The 20,795-nt window shown below is 38.1% G+C and overlaps 1 protein-coding gene and 1 pseudogene across 6 annotated transcripts in view; both read right to left on the reverse strand.

The window, feature by feature from the left end:
* DENND4A (DENN domain containing 4A) overlaps positions 1 to 20,795 on the reverse strand; it is a 144,237-nt gene that overhangs the window by 121,503 nt on the left and 1,939 nt on the right. The gene's annotated exons all lie outside the window — the stretch shown is intronic.
* Positions 1,476 to 5,076, reverse strand: LOC129050489 (dnaJ homolog subfamily B member 14-like; annotated as a pseudogene).

Raw genomic sequence — 20,795 nt, forward strand, 5'->3', positions numbered from 1 at the left:
AGGTACTCGTCATTTTAAAAAACCAGAAATTTGCTGAGTTTGCTTATCTTTTGTTTATTTTATGGTTTGGTATTGATTTTTATTTTTTATTTTTTCATTTTAGCAGTTTTATTCAACAGATGCCATAAATTAACTACATTCAGAAAAAAAATTTAAACAAAGCACTAAGCCACCCTATCTAGCATTCTCTCACTCACAAAGAAGTACCAAAGATATGTTTATGTTCCATTAACCGAGTATGAAGCAAATTCATTAAAATATTACAACTGCTAAACACAGAAGACTAGAAATCAAATAGTTTCATCTCCAGTATACAGGTACCAAAAACTTCAATTTCCAGCTGTTTTTTTTTTCTAATTCATAATATGGAATTACTTACAAGGAGCTTATTCCTATAGGATTAATTCAATTACTCAATGGTAAATAGATTTTAGCTCGGAATTTTTAAAGGATGACTTGCTTTAAGTTACTATTCTACCTGCTGCTCTATTTCTGCTCACACTTGCATGTGGCCAAACAGATCATGCTCTGATCAGATAAGTATACTGTAATCTACTTATATGTTTAGGAATTGGCATAGGGTTAAAAGGCACAAAGCTGTATTTTAGTACTCATTTTTCTTATTACTTATTTGTAGAAGAACTTCTTTGGATCCTGCTTAAATGATCACCAAGAAACTGCAGATTTCTATGGGGGAAAATGTGAATCCTCTTCATAAATTTTAGCAGCCCTTCAAGGACATACACATCAAAATCTGGTGGCCTTTAAAGTATTGGAATTGTAAATGACATAACTGCACTTTACTGTTTAAACTAAAACCCTTTTAGTTTAATATTTATAGCCATTTCCTCATATTTTCTTTAAAATCTATCAGTATAGCATTTCATTTCTATGCATGTATATGTATAGTAATTCATAAAACTAAATAGCAAAATGATATTCTGTATCAGTTCATTTATCTCAATATATATTTTGGAATATAATGGCAATATTAAAAATATCAATTCCCTCTAAGCTGATAATACTATAAGATTTTACACAAAGTTAAAGTTTTTGTTTTTTCTTGTTGAAAAAGTTTCATTGTTTAAAGTCCACATATTTGACACCTTGATAAGGAAAATGTAGATGTGTCATGTAACATTTATTCCATCAATTTAAACTGAAGTGTCTCATGGAGCAAAACACTAAAAGAATTTAAATAAAAAAGCAGTAACCTGTATGTACACAAAATGATCATTCCATAAATATTTACATGACAAGGGAAAAAATGGAGAATCACTAAAACCGGAAATTGCTACAGGTGTGATAATTCTTTCTCAAGACATTTTAGTTAGGAATCATGTAAGCTTTTAAAATGAAAATAATTGTAGAAGCATAACTAAAATATTCCATTTTAGTTTTCAGTTACTATTTAAAGGAGCCAGTAGGTCATAAACAGTCCAAGATTTCAGGAACCAACTATTCAGTTTAGTTTTCAGTATCAGATCTTTTCCTTCATCTCTCGTGATGAAACTAAACTTACTTACAGAAAAAATAAAGAGTATGCTAAAAGGTATAAATAAAAATTCCAGTTCATCCTCCTTTATAAAGACCAGTAAGCCGCTCTAATTCTTTACAGTTGTCCACGCTCAAGGCATCTGCCTTCCTTCGGAGTTGATCATCATGGTATACTTTAGCTGCATACTGCATATCTGTTTTTTGTCTTTCTTTCCAGCAGTTATTTCGAATATTAGTCACATAATCTTCCTCCACACACTATTTATATAAAATATTTATATTTTATATAAATATAAACATTCCTTTATATTCATTTTTAAAGTCCTTGCTGACATAATAAACAACACTCAAGTTTTCTGTCTGCATTTTAATAGTTTGCCCTGTTCCAGATCTGGGATATAAGGAATAAGGAGAATTAGAGACCATCAACTGGCTTAATAATGACACAAGGATCAATACAATTATGGGCATCAGCTGGATAAACACAGAAAAACCTCCATCTCCTCTTTCCTCTTTTCTTTCGTGTCCACTATGTCAATGCTGATGTTGTTGGCTATAACCAGCTCTTCCATTTGAAAAAAAATGTACACTACCTAAAGGAAATCTACCCCCAAAAAATATATTAAACAAGTCTTCTGGAGTTATATCAGCTTCACAACCTCTATGGAAATTAAATCTGCCGTTGTTTTGGTGGTTACATGCTTGTTCTTCATTGCCCGTGAGGTCATACTGTTTTCGCTTTTCTGGATTACTTAAAACAGCATAAGCATTCCCAATCTTTTTAAAAGCATCTGTTGCTCCAGGTGCATGGTTTTTGTCTGGATGAAACTTCAAAGCAAGCTTTCTATAAGCTTTTTTCAAATCTTCATCACCAGCATCTTTCGTAACTCCAAGTACTTCATAGTAATTTTTACATTTGTTTATGCGCGGGCCGAGGGCAGTGGGTAGAGCTTCTCAGCCTTCTGCAGGAAGCGCTGGGCCTTCTCGCGGTTGCCGGCATTCAGGGCCTCCCGGCAATGTCGACACATTTCTCAGCCTTATTCCTGTTCCCCTCCATAGCTTGCTCCTTTGATTTTATTTTCAATTACATTAGCAACACCATTATCACTTCAATGTTTGGTGACTTAAAGGTCTAGAGACAGGAAATCATGACTCTGATTCTCTCATTCACTCATCTGACAAATATTTATTGAATATTGAAATGGACATGTATCAGTTTTATTTTTGACCATGTAGCATTTGAACTCCCTTTCTATGTTTAGAAAATCTGCCACTGTATGTATCTTATAAAAAAGGCTGGATGTCCGAACCAATCATGAAAGTGGAAAAAGACCAGATATTTGGCCAGGCACGGTGGCTCACACCTGTAATCCCAGCACTTTGGGAGGCCAAGGCAGGCAGATCATGAGGTCAGGAGTTTGAGACCAGCCTGACCAATATGGTGAAACCCTGTCTCTACTAAAAATACAAAAATTAGCTGGGCATGGTGGCACCCACCTGTAATCCCAGCTACTCAGGAGGCTGAGGCAGGAGAATCGCTTGAACCTTGGGAGGCGGAGGTTGCAGTGAGCTGAGATTGCACCACTGCACTCCAGCCTGGGCGACAGAATGAGACTCCGTCTCAAAAAAAAAAAGAAAAAAGATCTGATATTTGCTCTTCCTATTTAGAGACCAAGCACATAGATTGGTCAATTATATGCACTCATGCAGAATTTGAATCTAGGGCTAAAGTAGCAAAAACAGTTTAAGATTCATTCTCAGGGCTGTTTCCACCATGTGAGGATACACGAAGTCAGCAGTCTGCCACCCAAAAGTGGACCCTCACCAGAACCTGACCTTGCTGGCATCCTGATCTCAGACCTCCAGCCTTGAGAACCATGGGAAATCAATTTCTATTGTTTCTAAGCAAAAAAAAAAAAAAAAATCATTCTTAGAACAGTGATATACAGCACCCAGTGGCAATGCTCCAGCAATGGCATCCAGTGGCATCAACGGTGTGTTCAACAGGAAAAGGATATGGCATAACTTTGGCTATGGTCTAGCCCTGAGGTTTGTTTCATATTTGTTCTCTGAGTCTGGTTCTCTAGTCTTCTAGTCATTTCTGTAAGCCAACCAATATGCTTCCAATAAATTCCTTTTCTTTTGGTTCAGCTAACCAGAATTAATTTCTGTAATTTGCAACCAAGAATCCTAAAATGGTACCTCTACCATGTGCCAGGGTCTGAAGAACCAGGCACTACAACACAAAGGCAAATGAGACATGACCCTGCCTTACAGGGGTTTAATAGAGAAGGCAGACAAGGAAACAAGCAATATAATACGTGATAAGTCTATAACAGGAGTAATCACAGGAAGCACAAGAAGGACACACAGCTTAGGCTTGAGGAGTCAAAAAAGAAAGACACCATCTAAATTTTGAAATATCAGTAGGTGATAGAGGAGAGATGGAAGGGGATTCCACATGAAAGTAGGAACAAGCACAATGGATATCACCTTTTCTTTACTCATCATTTCCTTCCTGGACAGTATCAAAAGTATATTTGAATATACCTCAATAAAGTTAGAGGGAAACATATTTGAAAGATAAAAGTGACAAAAGGAAGACTGGTCACTTTTGTTGCTTTTATCACAAACCTCATGCTTCAAACATACACACACCACCGCTGCTGCCTCCACAAATCTGGCCAAAACTACTTTCCTTCTCTCCTTCTCATCTCAGTCACTTCTCAGAACAGTCAACCTGGGCTTTTTAGGGGTTTTTTTGTTTGTTTGTTTTTGGTTGGTTGATTATTTTTAATGGGGTGGAGGAGGAATCATGAATCAGTGGATAAAGGAATTGAAAAGAGAAGCCAAGGTGTTAATCAACTGTCATCAGGGTAGTGAAGCACAAGGCATTCTGCCAACTGCCTACACTGGTTTTGCTCAACAGTAGGTACAATTTTATGAAAAAAATACTGATATAAAATGTTTTATTGGCTGGGCGTGGTGGCTCATGCCTGTAATCCCAGCACTTTGGAGGCTGAGGCTGGCGGATCACTTGAGGTCAGGAGTTCGAGATCAGCTTGGCCAACATGGTGAAACCCTGTCTCTACTAAAAATAAAAAAATTGGCCAGGCACAGTGGCTCATGCCTGTAATCCCAGCACTTTGGGAGGCCAAGGAGGGTGGCTCACCTGAGGTCGGGAGTTTGAGACCAGCCTGACCAACATGGAGAAACCCAGTCTCTACTACAAATACAAAATTAGCCAGGTGTGGTGGCGCATGCCTATAATCTCAGCTACTCAGAAGGCTGAGGCAGGAGACTAGCTTGAACCCGGGAGGTGGAGGTTGCGGTGAGCCCAGATTGAGCCACTGCACTCCAGCCTGGACAACAAGAGCGAAACTCCATCTCAAAAAAATTAAAATAAAAAATAAAAAAATTAGTCAGGCATGGTGGTGTGCACCTGTAATCCCAGCTACTTGGGAGGCTGAGGCAGGAGAATCGTTTGAACCTGGAAGGCAGAGGTTGCTGAGTGAGCTGAGATCGTGCCACTGCACTCCAGCCTGGGCAACAAAGTGAGACCCTGTCTCAAAAAAATAAAATAAAAATAAAAATAAGATGTTTTATAAAATAACATATATATGCTATTTTCTCTAAAATTATAAAATTTCAGAATGACATTGATTTTAGAGATTATGTTTTAAAATTACATTAGGCTGATACAATGTATTATTTTTACTTTTTAAAAAAAAATTTATGGATACCTAATAGTTTTACATATGTCTACTTTTTTTTTTTTTTTTTTTTTTTTTTTTAAGAGACAAGGTTTCACTCTGTTACCCAGGCTGGAATGCAGTGGCACAATTATAGCTCACCTTAACTTTGAACTCCTTGGCTCAAGCAATCCTCCTGCCTCAGCCTCCCAAGCAGCCACCACACACAGCCCATATGTTTACTTTAATAAAAAATATGCACTTCATAAGCTTTATAAGCTCTACCATTTTCAGTCATCCACTGCATGAAGGTCCGGGCTCATACAGGAAAAACTACCATAAAAGTAAACTAACAAACCAACCACTATTAGAAAAATTTGAGACCCCATCTCTACAAAAAAATTTTTTTAATTAGCTGGGCATGATTGCTCATGCCTGTGGTCCCAGCTACTCAGGAGGCTGAGGTGGGAGGTTTGCTTGAGCCCAGGAGGTCAAGGCTATAGTGAGCTATGATCACACCACTGCACTCCAGCCTGGGGGACAGAGCGACACCCTGCCTCAAAAAGAAAAGAGGCCAGGCACGGTGGCTCACGCCTGTAATCCCAGCACTTTGGGAGGCTGAGGCAGGCAGATCCCCTGAGGTCAGGAGTTCGAGACCAGCCTGGCCAACATAGGGAAACCCTGTCTCTACTAAAAATACAAAAATTAGCCGGGTGTGGTGATGCATGCCTGTAATCCCAGCTACTTGGGAGGCTGAGGCAGGAGAATCACTCGAACCTGGGAGGTGAAGGTTGCAGTGAGCCAAGATCACGCCACTGCACTCCAGCCTGGGTGACAGTGCAAGACTCCTCAAAAAAAAAAAAAAAAAAAAAAGCAATAAAGGAATCTGAAAGCAAATGATCAGTGACATCTCATTCCCAATTCCCAAAATGACATCAAAATTATATAACAAAAAGTGATTTGAGTATTCTACAATGTACAACTGCCTCTTGAAAAAGGCAATCATTACTACCACAGAAGGACAGGTATGAAAAAAAGTTTTAGTTTAAGTTTCATTAAGTTAAATGGGGTAAAAATTCACTTCATTCATACTGAACCATTTACAGTTTCCCCCTTTACACAACTCCATGCCACCTTTGCAAATTCAGTTCCTCCTATCAGAATGTCTCTATACCAATGGTCAACTGCTATGTAATACTGGAGACCTGCTCTTCGAAGCCTTCCTTACTGTTTTCTCCATGAGAGACTGTCATTCTCTTTTCGTATGCTTCTAGAGTATCTTGTACATATCTCTACTATGATTATCCCATTAATACTCTAATTATTTCATTGAACATCTTTTCTTCTTAACTAGATTATGCATTGAGAGTAAGCAATGTTACACCCCCATCTCTGTAAATATCTGTTTTAGCACACTCCCTGGCAGAGAGAAGGAAGTCAATAAATGTTTGCTAAAGAATGATGTGATGTATTAATGGTATTAATATTAGGTTAAAGAAGGTACATATCATCATACACATATGCTCATAAAATAATATGACTCAAACTTCCAATTCTGTATGCAGAAGCTAATCACCTCCATTGTTTTTTACTTAAAAAAGGGAGACATTTTTAGTCTTCATAATAATCATGTATAGATTGCGGATGAAATAATTTAAGTTTCCTACTATATATAAAGCCACTGAGCAGTAACTTTTTTATTTCATAAAAATCATAATTTTTTTAATCATTAAGTATCCCTTTGTATCCACCACCTTTTAGAAAGTCTATTTACCTACACACCTATCCTCTGAGAATTGTATGCCCTGTATGTATCATTCCCCTTCCATAAAAATCGGGCCTGAAAGCCATGTTTTATGAACCTTTGGCTTCATCGGCCACAGCTGATTAGACCAGACAGAGATACCTGCCTCAGACTCAATTTTCTCCCAGAGGTTCAGAATGAAATCACAGAACCATGAGCGAATATATGAATTTAAGAGTTAGAAGACATGTCCATCCATGTGCAGTGGTGAAAGACAACATGCAAAGTAAGAAAAATGAAGTGGAAAAGCAGGAAGACTCAGAGAAATCATGCTACCCCAGGGTAGTAAGAAAATAGCTGTATGGGGCTGGGCACGGTGGCCTGTAATCCCAGCACATTGGAAGGCTGAGGCGGGAGGATCACTTGAAGCCAGGAGTTCGAGGCCAGCCTGGACAACACGGTGAAACCCCATCTCTACTAAAAATACAAAAATGAGCCAGCCATGGTGGCATGTGCCTGTAATCCCAGCTACTCAGGAGGCTGAGGCAGGAGAATCACTTGAACCCAGGAAGCGGAGGTTGCAGTGAGCCGAGATAGCACCATTGCACTCCAGCCTGGGCGACAGAGTAAGACTTTGTCTCAAAAAAAATAAATAAAAAAAGAAAATAGCTGTCTGGGTTATAAATTTCCAGTCCCTGGTTTCCCTTCCCCTTCATGAGTCTTGGCTGTATGTACTTCTATCATCGGGTACTGTGAAAACTCCAGCATCTTTGCCTAATGGGAACTAATTTCCCTTTTTTGGGTAAGCCAAGTTACATTTTTTAAATTACAAACAATTTTTTTTTTTAAGACAGAGTCTTACTCTGTTGACCAGGCTGGGGTGGAGTGCCACGATCTCAGCTCACTGCAACCTCTACCTCCCAGGTTCAAGCGATTCTCCAGCCTCAGCCTCCCAAGTAGCTGGGATCACAGGCATGCACCACCACGCCTGGCTAATTTTTGTGTTTTTAGTACAGATGGGGTTTCGTCATGTTAGCCAGGCTGGTCTCGAACTGCTGATCTCAAGTGACCTGCCTGCCTTGGCCTCCCAAAGTACTAGCATTAGGGGTGTGAGCCACTACACCGGGCCACAAACAAAAAAATTGATTAAACAAACCTCAAAAAAGAAAAGCAAAATATCAGTTAATCAAGAAAGCGAAAAAAAAGTTTTGTTTAAAAAAATGGCTGTTAGGCTGGGCACAGTGGCTCACACCGGTAATCCCAACACTTTGGGAGGCCAAAGTGGGTAGATCACGAGGTCAGGAGTTCGAGACCAGCCTGGCCAATACGGTGAAACCCTGTCTCTACTAAAAATATAAAAAGTTAGCTGGGCATGGTGGGATGCACCTGTAGTCCCAGCTACTGGAAGGCTGAGGCAGGAGAATCGCTTGAACCCGGAGGCGGAGGTTGCAATGAGCTGAATCAGGCTAATGCACTCCAGCCTGGGCGACAGAGGGAGACTCCGTATCAAAAAAAAAAAGGCTGTTAAGCTGGTATCTTCAGATATTCCTCAGCACAATAAAATGAAAAATACTCACCAAACATAGCAGTTTCAAACAATATTCTATAAATCCAACTTCAGTGTAGTTATAAGTAAGTATGAAAAAAATTCTATTACAAAGTTCTGGTGTCCAGAAAAAATGAGATTAATAGGGAATTTCTTAGACTTTATCTGAACAAATTATTTTTTAAAGAAAAATAATATCAGTTACTACAATTTTGACCAAAAAGGGGGTGAGATTTTTCTTCTCTGGTGATAACAGCCAGTCTTATCTAACAAGCCAAAGTAACATTCTATAGTTTTCCCCACCCATCTACATCCATTTATCTTAAAAACATGACATTTCAGAGTCCTCAACTAAAATACTCAGTGGTAAAATACAGTGACTTAAAAAAAAAGCGTTCCCCAGTACCACAGTCATTACAGCTATACCTCAGAAATACTATATGTTAGGTTCCACATCACTACAACAAAACCAATATCACAATAAAGGAAGTCACACGAATTTTTTGGTTTCCTAGTGCATATAAAAAGTTATGTTGCAGGCCAGACGTAGTGGCTCACGCCTGTAATCCCAGCACTTTGAGAGGACGAGGCAGGCGGATCACGAGGTCAGGAGATCGAGACCATCCTAGCTAACAGTGAAACTCTGTCTCTACTAAAAATACAAAATTATCCGAGCATTGTGGCACGTGCCTGTAATCCCAGCTACTCAGGAGGCTGAGGCAGGAGAATCACTTGAACCCGGGAGGCAGAGGTTGCAGTGAGCTGAGATCTTGCCACTGCACTCCAGCCTGGGTGACAGAGCGAGACTCCGTATCAAAAAAAAAAAAAAAAAAAAAAAAAAAACTATGTTGCTTTCAGCTCAGAGGAGGCCAACGTGCAATTAAATACTGACTGCCATAAAAAGGATTTTAAGGCCCCACAAGGTGGTGCATGCCTATAGTTTCAGCTACTCAGAAGGCAGAGACAGTAAGACGGCTTGAGCCTAGGAATTTGAGGCCAACCTGGGGAATATGGCGAGACCGCATGTCTAGAATAAATAAATAAAAATTAGAAGAAAAAAAAAACTTTGTTAATCTCAAGATACAAATTCAAGAGAAGGAAAAAGGCCAGGCGCAGTGGCTCACACCTATAATCCCAGCACTTTGGGAGGCCGAGGCGGGTGGGTCATCTGGGATCAGGAGTTCAAGAACATCCTGGCCAACATGGTGAAACCCCGTCTCTACTAAAAATACAAAAATTAGCCAGGCATGGTGGTGCACACCTATAATTCCAGCTACTTGGGAGGCTGAGGCAGGAGAATCGCTTGAACCTGGGAGGCAGAGGTTGCAGTGAGCCGAGATTGCACCCCAGCCTGGGAGATAGAGTGAGACGCTGTCTCAAAAAAAAAAAAAAAAAAAGAGAAGGAAAAAAAAGCTGGTTTTTTGTTTGTTTGTTTGTTTTGTTTTTAAAGACAAGAAACTGTTGCTGAGGCTGGGGTGTGTGGCACAATCATAGCTCACTGCTGCCTCAAACTCCTGGGCTCAAGTGATCCTCCAACCTCAGCCTCTACAGGGGAACACTACCATGCCTGGCTAGCTGGTGTTTTTTGTTTGTTTTTGAGAAACAGTCTCACTCTGTCACCCAGGCCAGAGTGCAGTAGTGCGATCTCAGCTCACTGCAACCTCTGCCTCCTAGGTTCAAGCAATTATTGTGCCTCAGTCTGCCAAGTAGCTGGGATTACAGGCATATACCACCATGCCCAGCTAATTTTTCTATTTTTAGTAGAGATGGGGTTTTGCCATGTTGGCCAGGCTGGGATTACAGGCGTGAGCCACAATGTCTAGACTTTATTATTTTTTTTATTTTTGGAGAAATGGGGTCTAGTTATGTTGCCCAGGCCAGTCTCAAACTCCTGGGCTCAAGTGATCCTCCTGCTTGGCCTCCCAAAGCACTGGGATTACAGGCATGAGCCACCACACCTAGAAGGAAAAAAAAAAAAAAGGTTAAGTAAAGATTTATTGTAACTGTTTACAATAATGGAAGAAGGCAGAGGTATCAATAATTTTTAATGACATATTGCGGGCTCAAGAGATCCGTCCGCCCTGGCCTCCCAAAGTGCTGGGATTACAGGTGTGCACCACCCCGCTAGGCCCATTCTGTGCTCTTGTTCAACCTTTCTCTATAACATGCTTTCATTTATGCCCGAATAAAAAAATATACTCTTAGTACAGCTACCTCCCTCACACCTTAATCCAAAAGAGGAAAGGCTAGTTAAATGCTACAGTACAGATTAAATGAAGATTAAAAGTAAGTAAAGGGCATTCCTAGAGTTTAAACAGTGCTATTAATAAGAAAAGAATGCTGAATTTTAAATAAGCAACTAATTAAGTGGTACAATTAAGAAACACTAATCATCATCAACGCCAATTTCTAATTTGTGACAGGACACCAAATGTTGGACCTCCTAGAAAGACTAATGGTCAACTTGCCACGACATTTTCAAAAGCTAGGGTTGTGTCTTTCATTTTAAAACCCAGGATTAGTTGGTTTGTTCTTTCATTCACTAATTCATAGCCTAGTGGAGAAGATACATAAATGAAAATATTTAAGGGCAACAATAGTTATAATAGCTTACTTACTGAATATTTATTAGTCATAGGCATTGTTCTAAGTACTTTACTTGCACTAGCAAACTTAAGCTTCACAAACACCTTATGAAGGCATCATTAACCCCATTTACAGGGAAGAAAATGAGGTACACAGAGTTAACACAGTCAAACAGCAAAGTCAGGTTTCAATCTCAGGCAGTCTGGGTCTGGAGCCAACTACTTTATCCTGCTTTTCCAACACTATAGTTCATTCCATAAATTCTTACTGAGTGCCATCTCTGGTCTGGGTGCTTGAGCTATAACATAGTTACCAACAGATTATTCCGGGAGGGACCCAATTATCCAGGTAAGAGTATGGATCTGAGAAGGCGTTCCAGAGAAAGTAATGCCCGGCTGAGTCCTCAAAGTTGTAAAGGAGTTAGGTAGGCAAAAAGAAAAAGGAAGGAGGAAACAAAGGCATTCCAGGCAGAAGGACTACATAAGCAATGGTCAACAATCCAGAAATAGTACGTATATTCAGCAAATCTTCAAAAAGCAGCTCTGTAGAGCTGGAGTGGAAAGTGGAAAGCAGAAATTACTAGAGTTAAGATTAGAGAACCAGGTAGAAGCCAAATCATGGAGAGTTTTAATGACATATTAAAACTTTATCATGTTGACAATGGGGAGTCAATAAAGAATTTTCAGGTTTATGTTTCAAACATACCATTCTGGCAATTCTGAGAAGGTGAATCTCAAGGAGATAAAACTGAAGACAGGAAAACTACGAAAAGGTAAGGAAATAGTTCCTAATAATGCAGAAGTTGGAACAAAGATGCTGGGGAAGTGACTGATTCAAAAAATATTTACGAGATAAATCCAGCAGAATTCAGTAAATAAATGGATATAAGGAATGAGAGAGAGAGAGAGGGAGATGGAAGAAATCATGAATGATTTCAAAGTTTCTTCCTTGGTTGATGAAGTCAACAGTAGTCCATGATGTCTTTGAAAGAAAAACTATAGATAGGTAAATAAAGTCCAGTTTGGACAAGAAGAGTTGAAGTGAAGACAATAAATAAAATAATCTAATCTGATGCTTTGGAAAGATACTGATGCTAGAAAAAATGTCCTGGGGAGTAATGGGTAGATACATGGTAACTGAAACTATAGGGATAACTGTAACTTAGAACAATGTGAAGGCTGAGAAGAGCAACTGGCCAACTCAGAAACACCACTGTTTATGGGACATGTCGGCAGAGAATACACAAAAGGGGATGGCATAGTGGAAGTCATGGGGCAGAGTTTCTTGAGAAAGTATTATTGTCACTGGTTACTTTACAAGAGCAAGTTTAGTGATATGAAAAAACAGAAATTAAACTACAGTGGGATAAAGAGTAAATAAGAGAAAAAGGATTTTAGGGCCCCACAAGCGCCCTTGTCATTGATACAGACAACTCTATCAATTTTCTCATCTGCAAAACTGAGATAGTAGGTGACTGTGAATACTAAACAATGTACTACACGGGACCTCACATATAGTAAGTGTTACAGGCCCTCATAGACTGTTTTCACCCTTGTTCACTACGCCTAGCCACATCAGGTGCCTTTCTGCTCTCAAACATCCCAAGCCCCTTTGCATTGCAAGGCTTTGCACTTGATATTCCTCTTTCCTCACTCAGCTCTTCACATTTCTGGCTCCTTCTTGCTTGTCCAGTGTCAATCTCCAAAGAGACGGCTTCCCCAAGAAGTACTCCAAGGACCCTCTTTCGTTCATTCTCTCAGATCACCCTGTTTTACTTCCTTCATTACCCTTACTACTCTTCGAACTTTTCTTATTTATTTAAAGATAATATGCCAAAGTGAGTAAGAGTGCAGGCTCCACAATCAGACTGGTTGCAAACTGCAGCTTTGTCATTTACTAGCAATGTGACCTCGGACAAGTTGTTTAACATCTCTGTGTCTTAACTTCTTCATCTTTAAAATGGGCAAAATAACACACACACATACACACATACACACCCCCTGAAAACAAAAAAATAAAATAAAAATAAATGGGCAAAATAATTATTTACCTCATAGACTTCTTGGGGGAGTTAAATTAGCTAAAACATACAAAGTTACTACAAGAATACAAGTACATTTTAAGCTCTCAAATATTATTACATATTTGTTTAGTTGCAGTAATCTTAATGCTCTATCAAAGAGCATTTATCAATATGTACCACTAAAAATATCTGAAGCAATAAAAATTCTTAGTCCAAATGTAAAGACGTCAACTAACAACCAAATGAAGAAGTGCTATTCTGACTAAACCTCAGGAAATACTACTGATGGAAGGGATCTTTTTTTTTTTTTGGTCACAAAAGTCAGGAGGAAAAAAAAAACACATCTGAAGCTAAAGATCTATAGTTGGGCAAGGGAAATTTTTTATAAGCTTTATATATAATTACCATGTAATTTAGATCAATTTATTAAAAATAAAATTAAAATACAGATGTCAGGGGGAAAGGTTTCAAGTTTTGGGAAACTTGAAACTGGAAACTCTAACAACAAAAAGAACTGTACATAAGCACTGCTTTTGGTAAAGGCATTTCTCATGGAGATACAGGTTAACAATTCTAAAAGTGCTGTACATGGACGATGGGACTGAACAAATAAGTTAATGGATGTCAGATGGCGTGAGCCAGATTTCTCACTTTTGGAGACAGAGGTAATAGATAGCACAGTAAAGCTAGAATGAACTATATAGTACTGATAGTCAAAGACATCAGTATGAACTCAAGTTTACCTCAATATGGATACAGATAATAGTTATATATGTGTATACATACATATATTTTCCAGGTCTATACACTGAAAAGGCCTAGAAGTCATGATATTCCAACAGCAATGAGCACACTGAGTAACCAGATCTTGGTTTCTAACATGGTTCACCAAAAAATAGAACCAGGGATCCTTGGAAAAATGGCTGATTCTAGGGCTGGGGCAGGAAATATACAAGATGAGTCTGGAACTTCTTCTAGTGCCAGAAAGTAAGGAAGTACTCAAAAAACAAAACAATGGACTATGTCCTGTTGGTAGAACAATTTGAGCAACAAAATAAATAAAGTAGTATAGGATTATGACCCCAAGTATAAAATAAACATCTATGAGTCCACACATATATAAATAAATGATTGAATAAATATATAAACAGAGAAGAAAAAAAGACTATCCATAGCAGAAGAATTCCAAATAATTTTATAGACAGCTCCCCTTTAAGAAAACAGACCCACTGGGTGTGGTCTACACTTAATGACTTGTTTCCAAAAAGAAGAGTATGGGAAAACATTACAGTAGAGAAACCTGGCAAACACTAGCTCAGCCTGGTGACCGAGGTTAACAATATCAGTGATAAGCCGTACTGATAGTATTTCTCCTTGATATGATGCAATGAGAGCGGCACTTTATCTCTGTGACTTTTCTCCCCCAAACCCATAATCCCAGTCTAACCATGAAGAAAACATCAGACAAACCCAAACTGAGGGACATTCTACAAAATCCCTGACCAATACTCCTCAAAACTATCAAAGTCATCAAAAACAAGGAAAGTCTGAAATGCCATCACAGCCCAGATAAGCTAAGGGAAGACGTCAACTAAATGTATTGTTGTATTCTGGATAGGATCCTGGAACCAAAAAAGAACCTTAGGTAAAAACTAACGAAATCCAAATAAATGAATTTTAGTTAGTAGTAATGTACCAATATTGGTTCCTTAACGGTGACAAATTTAACATTGAAATGTCAGACGCTGGAAACATGACGAGACCCCCATTTCTTACAAAAAAAAATATAGGGGAAACTGGGTGCAAGGTATACCTTAACTCCCTGTAACTTTTCTGTAAATCTAAACATATTTTATAAGAAAATATTTATTCAAATTAAATAAAAATAATAAAAATATGGGGAAGTTATTGCCTTAACCAATCTGATTTTAGTCCTTTAAGTCATGTATAGTGGGTTGGACAAAAACAGAAATACAGGTAGTATTGTGCAAAATAATCTCAACATTGATGAACCATTTAGAATACTGTATGTGTAAGTGCCTATAAGTCATTTTTTTATGTACACATTTTGATTCCTTAATTGGTAAGCACTACAGGAGCAGAAAACCCTCCTCCAAGCAGGAGTCGGCCACTCAAATTTGGGACTAAAGCAAAACTGTGGTATTAATTATATTAATAAAAATTCCACCTGGGCCGGGCATGGTGTCTCATGCCTGTAATCCCAGCACTTTGGGAGCCTGAGGCGGGCAGATCACTTTAGGTCAGGAGTTTAAGACCAGCCTGACCAAGATGGTGAAACCCCACCTATAACAAAAAATACAAAAATTAGCAAGGCATGGTGGTGTATGCCTGTAGTCCCAGCTACTTGGGAGGGCTGAACCACAAGAATTGCTTGAACCTTGGAGGCGGAGGTTGCAGTGAGCCACCGCTGCACTCCAGCCTGGGTGACAGAACGAGACTCTGTCTCAAAAAAAAAAAAAAAAAAAAAAATCCACGTGGCTTTTGTAGTGGTAAATATTTTTTTTGTTTCTAAATGAAAGCTGAAATACAAAGATCAGAAATTTATAAAGGCTGTGCATGGTGGCTCTCAATTATAATTCCAGCACTTTGGGGGGCCAAGGCAGGCACATAGTTTGAGACCAACCTGGGCAACATGGCAAAACCTAGTCTCTACAAGAAAAAAAAAAAATTAGCCAGGAATGGTGGCATGTGCCTGTAGTGCCAGCTACTCAGGAGGCTGTGGTAGGAGGATCATTTGAGCCCAAGGAGTTGAGGTTGCAGTGAGCCATGATCGCACCACCGCACTCCAACCTGGGTGACAGAGCAACATCCTGTCTCTAAAAAAAAAAAAAAAAAAAAAAAAAATTATTAAATTCTTTTTGTTGTTATATTGTTTTGTACATGAGACATTTTTATTTTTGAAAAGTTTTAAAAATAAAATTACCGAAAAATGTAGTATACACTCACATACTCATATATAAAGCATTAACATTTTTCATTTTTGCTTCAGATATATATTTAATAGAAAATAACTATGTATATAACAGTTATCACATTGAATTCTGAAACACTGAAACACTTCCTCATGGTCTCAGAAAAGGAGCATAACTAAACATACTTGGAGAAAGTATATTGGAAAGCTCACTATCAACAATATATACCATAGGACAAAATTACAGTAACTTGGGTCCATATTGGTCACTGTTCAAGAGATCTGGAAACTTCAAAAGCCAAATAAAAATAAGTTTTCCTAACATTTGTAACTATCCTGAAAATACCTAAAAACAAACAAAAAAACTTACAAATCAGTAAGAAATCAAAGAATTTGATAACACTAACTGCTGGCAAGGATATGAAAAAAACAGAAATTGTTTGCAATATCCTATAAATATCTTATAAAGGGAAAAATATTTATATCCTAGGACCCAGTAATTTGACAGTCAGGTATATGACCTGGAGAAACTATGGCACGTTGCTTCAGGAGCTACAAGAATATTCATGAGGCAATGTTTATAATTGATAAAAAATGAAAACAATTTAAATGCTCATCAATAGAGGAAATGATAAATTGTTTATATTCATTCACTGGAACACTATACAGCTGTGTAAATAAATGAACTAGACCTACAGTATCAACAAGGATTGAGGGCAGAAAAAAATAAAATGAAAAAAGCAAGCTTTAAAATCCATTATACCATGACACAATCATATTAATAGCTGCTTAAACTTACTAGAACAGACATGTTTTGTTTTTTTTTTTAGTGCCAGGCTCAGTTTTAACCACCTTATATAAATTAGCTCATTTAGGCCAGGCACAGTTGCTCATGCCTGTAATCCCAGCACTTTGGGAGGCCAAGGTGGTAGGATTGCTTGAGCCCAAGAGTTTGAGACCAGCCTGGGCAACATGATGAAACCCAGTCTCTAAAAAGAAAAAAAAAATTAATAAAAATAAGTAAAACAAAAAAATAAGCTCATTTAATTTTTACAACAATTGTATGAAGTGGACACCTCTATCATCCCTATGTGATAGATGAGGACACTGAGGCATGTAAAGGATTAAATAACTTACCTAAGGTCACAAAATTAAGTAGCAGAGTCAAGAGTCACACCAAGGGAGTATGATTTGAAATGTACTCCAATGTACATGTTCTTCAAAAGCACCCAAAGCAATGCCATGTCATTGCTCATATATATAGTTTATTAAAAGATAAACTAGAAGGATACAAATCAAATTCATTACAACAATTTCCTCTGGGAGGGGAGATGAAGGTGAAGAGGATAAAACTGGGGAGAACAAAAGGGACTTTAACATGATCTGTAATATTCAAGAAAAGTATAAAGTTCTACATTGCTCTTTTAGAATTCAATGTGATAACTACGATATAAATAGTTATTTTAAATTAAATATATATCTGAAGCAAAAATGAAATATGTTAACATTGTATATGTGGGTACGTGGGTGTATACATTTTTGCTATTTATTTTTAAAACTTTTCAAAAATAAAAATCTCTCATCTACAAAACAATATTACAATAAAATTAAGAAATTTAATAAAGTTCTGATCTTCATATTTCAGCTTTCATTTGAAAACAAAAACAGCTAAACTGTGTAAGCTTATGTATGTATATACACTTTTACATATGGAAAACACATTTTTACACAGATCAAGGGAGACAGGTTTTAACAAAGTATATCAGAAACAGTATCTCTCTTACTATACATTTTAATGACTCACTATTCTCAGTGAAAATAAAGTATAACACTAGCAGGAAAATTCCCTTGATATCTTTCTACCTCTTTCTTTTTTGTCTCCTCTCTCTTGTTTTCTACTTGTGATTTTTAACAGAAGGAAGCACAAAGAAGGAACTAAGAAAGTGTCACACATTTTAAAAATAATAACGGCCATAAATGAATATATACCCAGCCCTTCTAAATATAGGATTCCCGAACCTACAATCAAGTAATGTTTCAAAAATTTATTTGTAAATTTGTTATCTAGAACTCACAGCATACCTTCCCATGAAGAAAGTTACAAAAGGATATGAGCACCAGGAAAAAGATACTGCCTAAGGTGCCAGGCTATTGGCAGAGAAACAGGAAAAGAAGAGTACATAATATGTACTGATGGTCCAAAAAGCAAAATTCTGACCCAGGGTCTGAGGGCAGAAATCACTATTCATTTATTTACCTTTGTAATCTCAGTAACTAGCAAATTATCTGGCATCTCATAATCAAAGACCATTGCCTACTGACTGATGAAGTAATGGGGAAATGACTAAGCAGAGGAATCCATCAATAGGTGGCACTGTCAACACAGAACAGCTTTGGTGGAGGAAAGAAAAAGCTTGGAGAGAAGCAATGTTTAATGACACAAAAATCCACATATGTAAAACTATTACAAGGTTAGTGCTGGTTATTTATTTTTATTTTTTTTGAGACAGAGTCTCGCTCTGTCACCCAGGCTGGGGTGCAGTGGCGCTATCTTGGCTCACTGCAAGTTCCGCCTCCCAGGTTCACGCCATTCTCTTGCCTCAGCCTCCCGAGTAGCTGGGACTACAGGCGCCCGCCACCACGCCCGGCTAATTTTTTGTATTTTAGTAGAGACAGGGTTTCACCGTGTTAGCCAGGATGGTCTCGATCTCCTGACCTTGTGATCCGCCCGCCTCGGCCTCCCAAAGTGCTGGGATTACAGGCGTAAGCCACTGCGCCTGGCCAGTGCTGGTTAAGAGAACACCTTCATCTAAATTACAAGCTGTGTCTATTATTGTGTAATGCAAATAAGCATGATATTTTGGGTTAGTTTTGCTAACAATGAATCTTAAGATAGTTTTCCTACTGTAGCAATAGTTATTTGGGATTTTCAGTATTTTCTCCTATGACCCTTGAAAATATTTCAATGTCTTCTTTGTAATTATAAGAGTAATAACCGGCCAGGTGCGGTAATCTCAGCACTTTGGGAGGCCAACGCGGGCAGAGTACTTGGGCTCACCAGTTCAAGACCAGTCTGGGCAACATGGCAAAACCCCATCTCAAAAAATACAAACATTAGCCAAGCACAGTGGTGCACACCTGTAGTCCCAGCTACTTAAGAGGCCAAGGTGGGAGGATGGCTTGAGCCCAGGAGGTGGAGGTTGCAGTGAGCTGAGATCACGCCACTGCACTCCAGCCTGGGTGATAGAGCCAGGCCTTGTCTCAAAAAAAAAAAAGTAATAATCATTCAGAACAGAGAAAAGAACAAAAACTAAAATAAAAATTACCCATAATCCTATCACCCAGGGATAACATCTCTTACTATTTTATATGTCTCCTGCAAATCTTTTTGCCATTTACACGTATGTTTCTTTATATTCTAATCTTTCTCTTAATATTATATTATACTTTCTTATGTCAGTACATTTTAAAAATGATTTTTAGAAGCTGTATCCACCATATAGATTATCATTAATTTCACCATTTCCATATTATAATGCATTTGACTATTAAAATTGTTCTACTCTTATAAAATGCTAAGTTTTAAAAAAACTTTTTGTTTTTTGAGACAGGGTCTTACTCTGTTGCCCAGGTTGGAGTGCAGTGGCACAATCATAACTCACTGCAGTCTCAAACTCCTGGGCTCAAGGGATCCTCCTGCCTTGGCCTCCCAAACGGCTGTAATAACAGGCGTGAGCCACCTCATAGGGCCTAATCACTTCTTAAAAGTACATTTCTACATTGGTCTTGTAGAATTCAAAGTGATAACTATGATATACAATAATAAAGTGTGGTGTGCTTGACTCCCTCCACGCCCAGCATCCTCTCACAAATTCTACTGAATAAACAATCAATCTAGGGTATTAGATTAAAAAAAATAAGAAGAAGAAAGGAAGAAAAATGTATCAGCTAATCTCAGTCCCTCTTCTACCTGTGGTAGGAAAAAGGAAAAATCCCACAAAGATAAGTCTCTGACATCAGAGAAGGCAAGAATAACAAGTCAATTTTCCTGCTAGAGCAACTTTTGTTTTCCAACTAGAACAACGCACCATCAATTTAAGTAGGAATAGCACAAGATTTATTATATACCAAACACCTCTATCTGCATCAGTGCTTTAACTAGGTTTTTGTAGGACATAGAATGCTTTGAAAAATTCTGCAAACAACAAAATATAATGTAACTAATACCACTCAGTGGAAAACCAAGTTTTATAATAGCAGTTGTAAGAGTAATAACTGGCCGGGTGCGGTAGCTCACGCCTGTAATCTCAGCACTTTGGGAGGCCAAGGCGGGCAGATTGCTTGGGCTCACGAGTTCAAAACCAGTCTGGGCAACATGGCGAAACCCTGTCTCAAAAAATACAAAAATTAGCCAAGCACGGTGGTGCACGCCTGTAGTCCCAGCTACTTTTATTTTAAAATTCTATTAATCCCAGCTAATTTTATTTTACAATTCTGCCATAATTTTTTTAATGAATTAATAAATGTCATGTAGTCTCTTTTTCTAGACTCCCAATTATACTAAATACTATTCAAGTTACCAGAAATAGGACAACAGTTCCAGGAACTTGAGAATCAATAACTCTTTAAACCAGTGGTAATTCATGTGGAAAAGTTCAGAACAAATCAGCATCAACTTCCTGGCTCTCTTGCACAGACAAAAAATTCATATTGCTTCACCAATTTTCAAAAATGTAAATTTGTGTATATAAGTTTAAAACTTGGGCCAAAATTTA

Source organism: Pongo abelii, chromosome 16, assembly GCF_028885655.2.
Source record: "Pongo abelii isolate AG06213 chromosome 16, NHGRI_mPonAbe1-v2.0_pri, whole genome shotgun sequence".
Classification (NCBI taxonomy): domain Eukaryota; kingdom Metazoa; phylum Chordata; class Mammalia; order Primates; family Hominidae; genus Pongo; species Pongo abelii.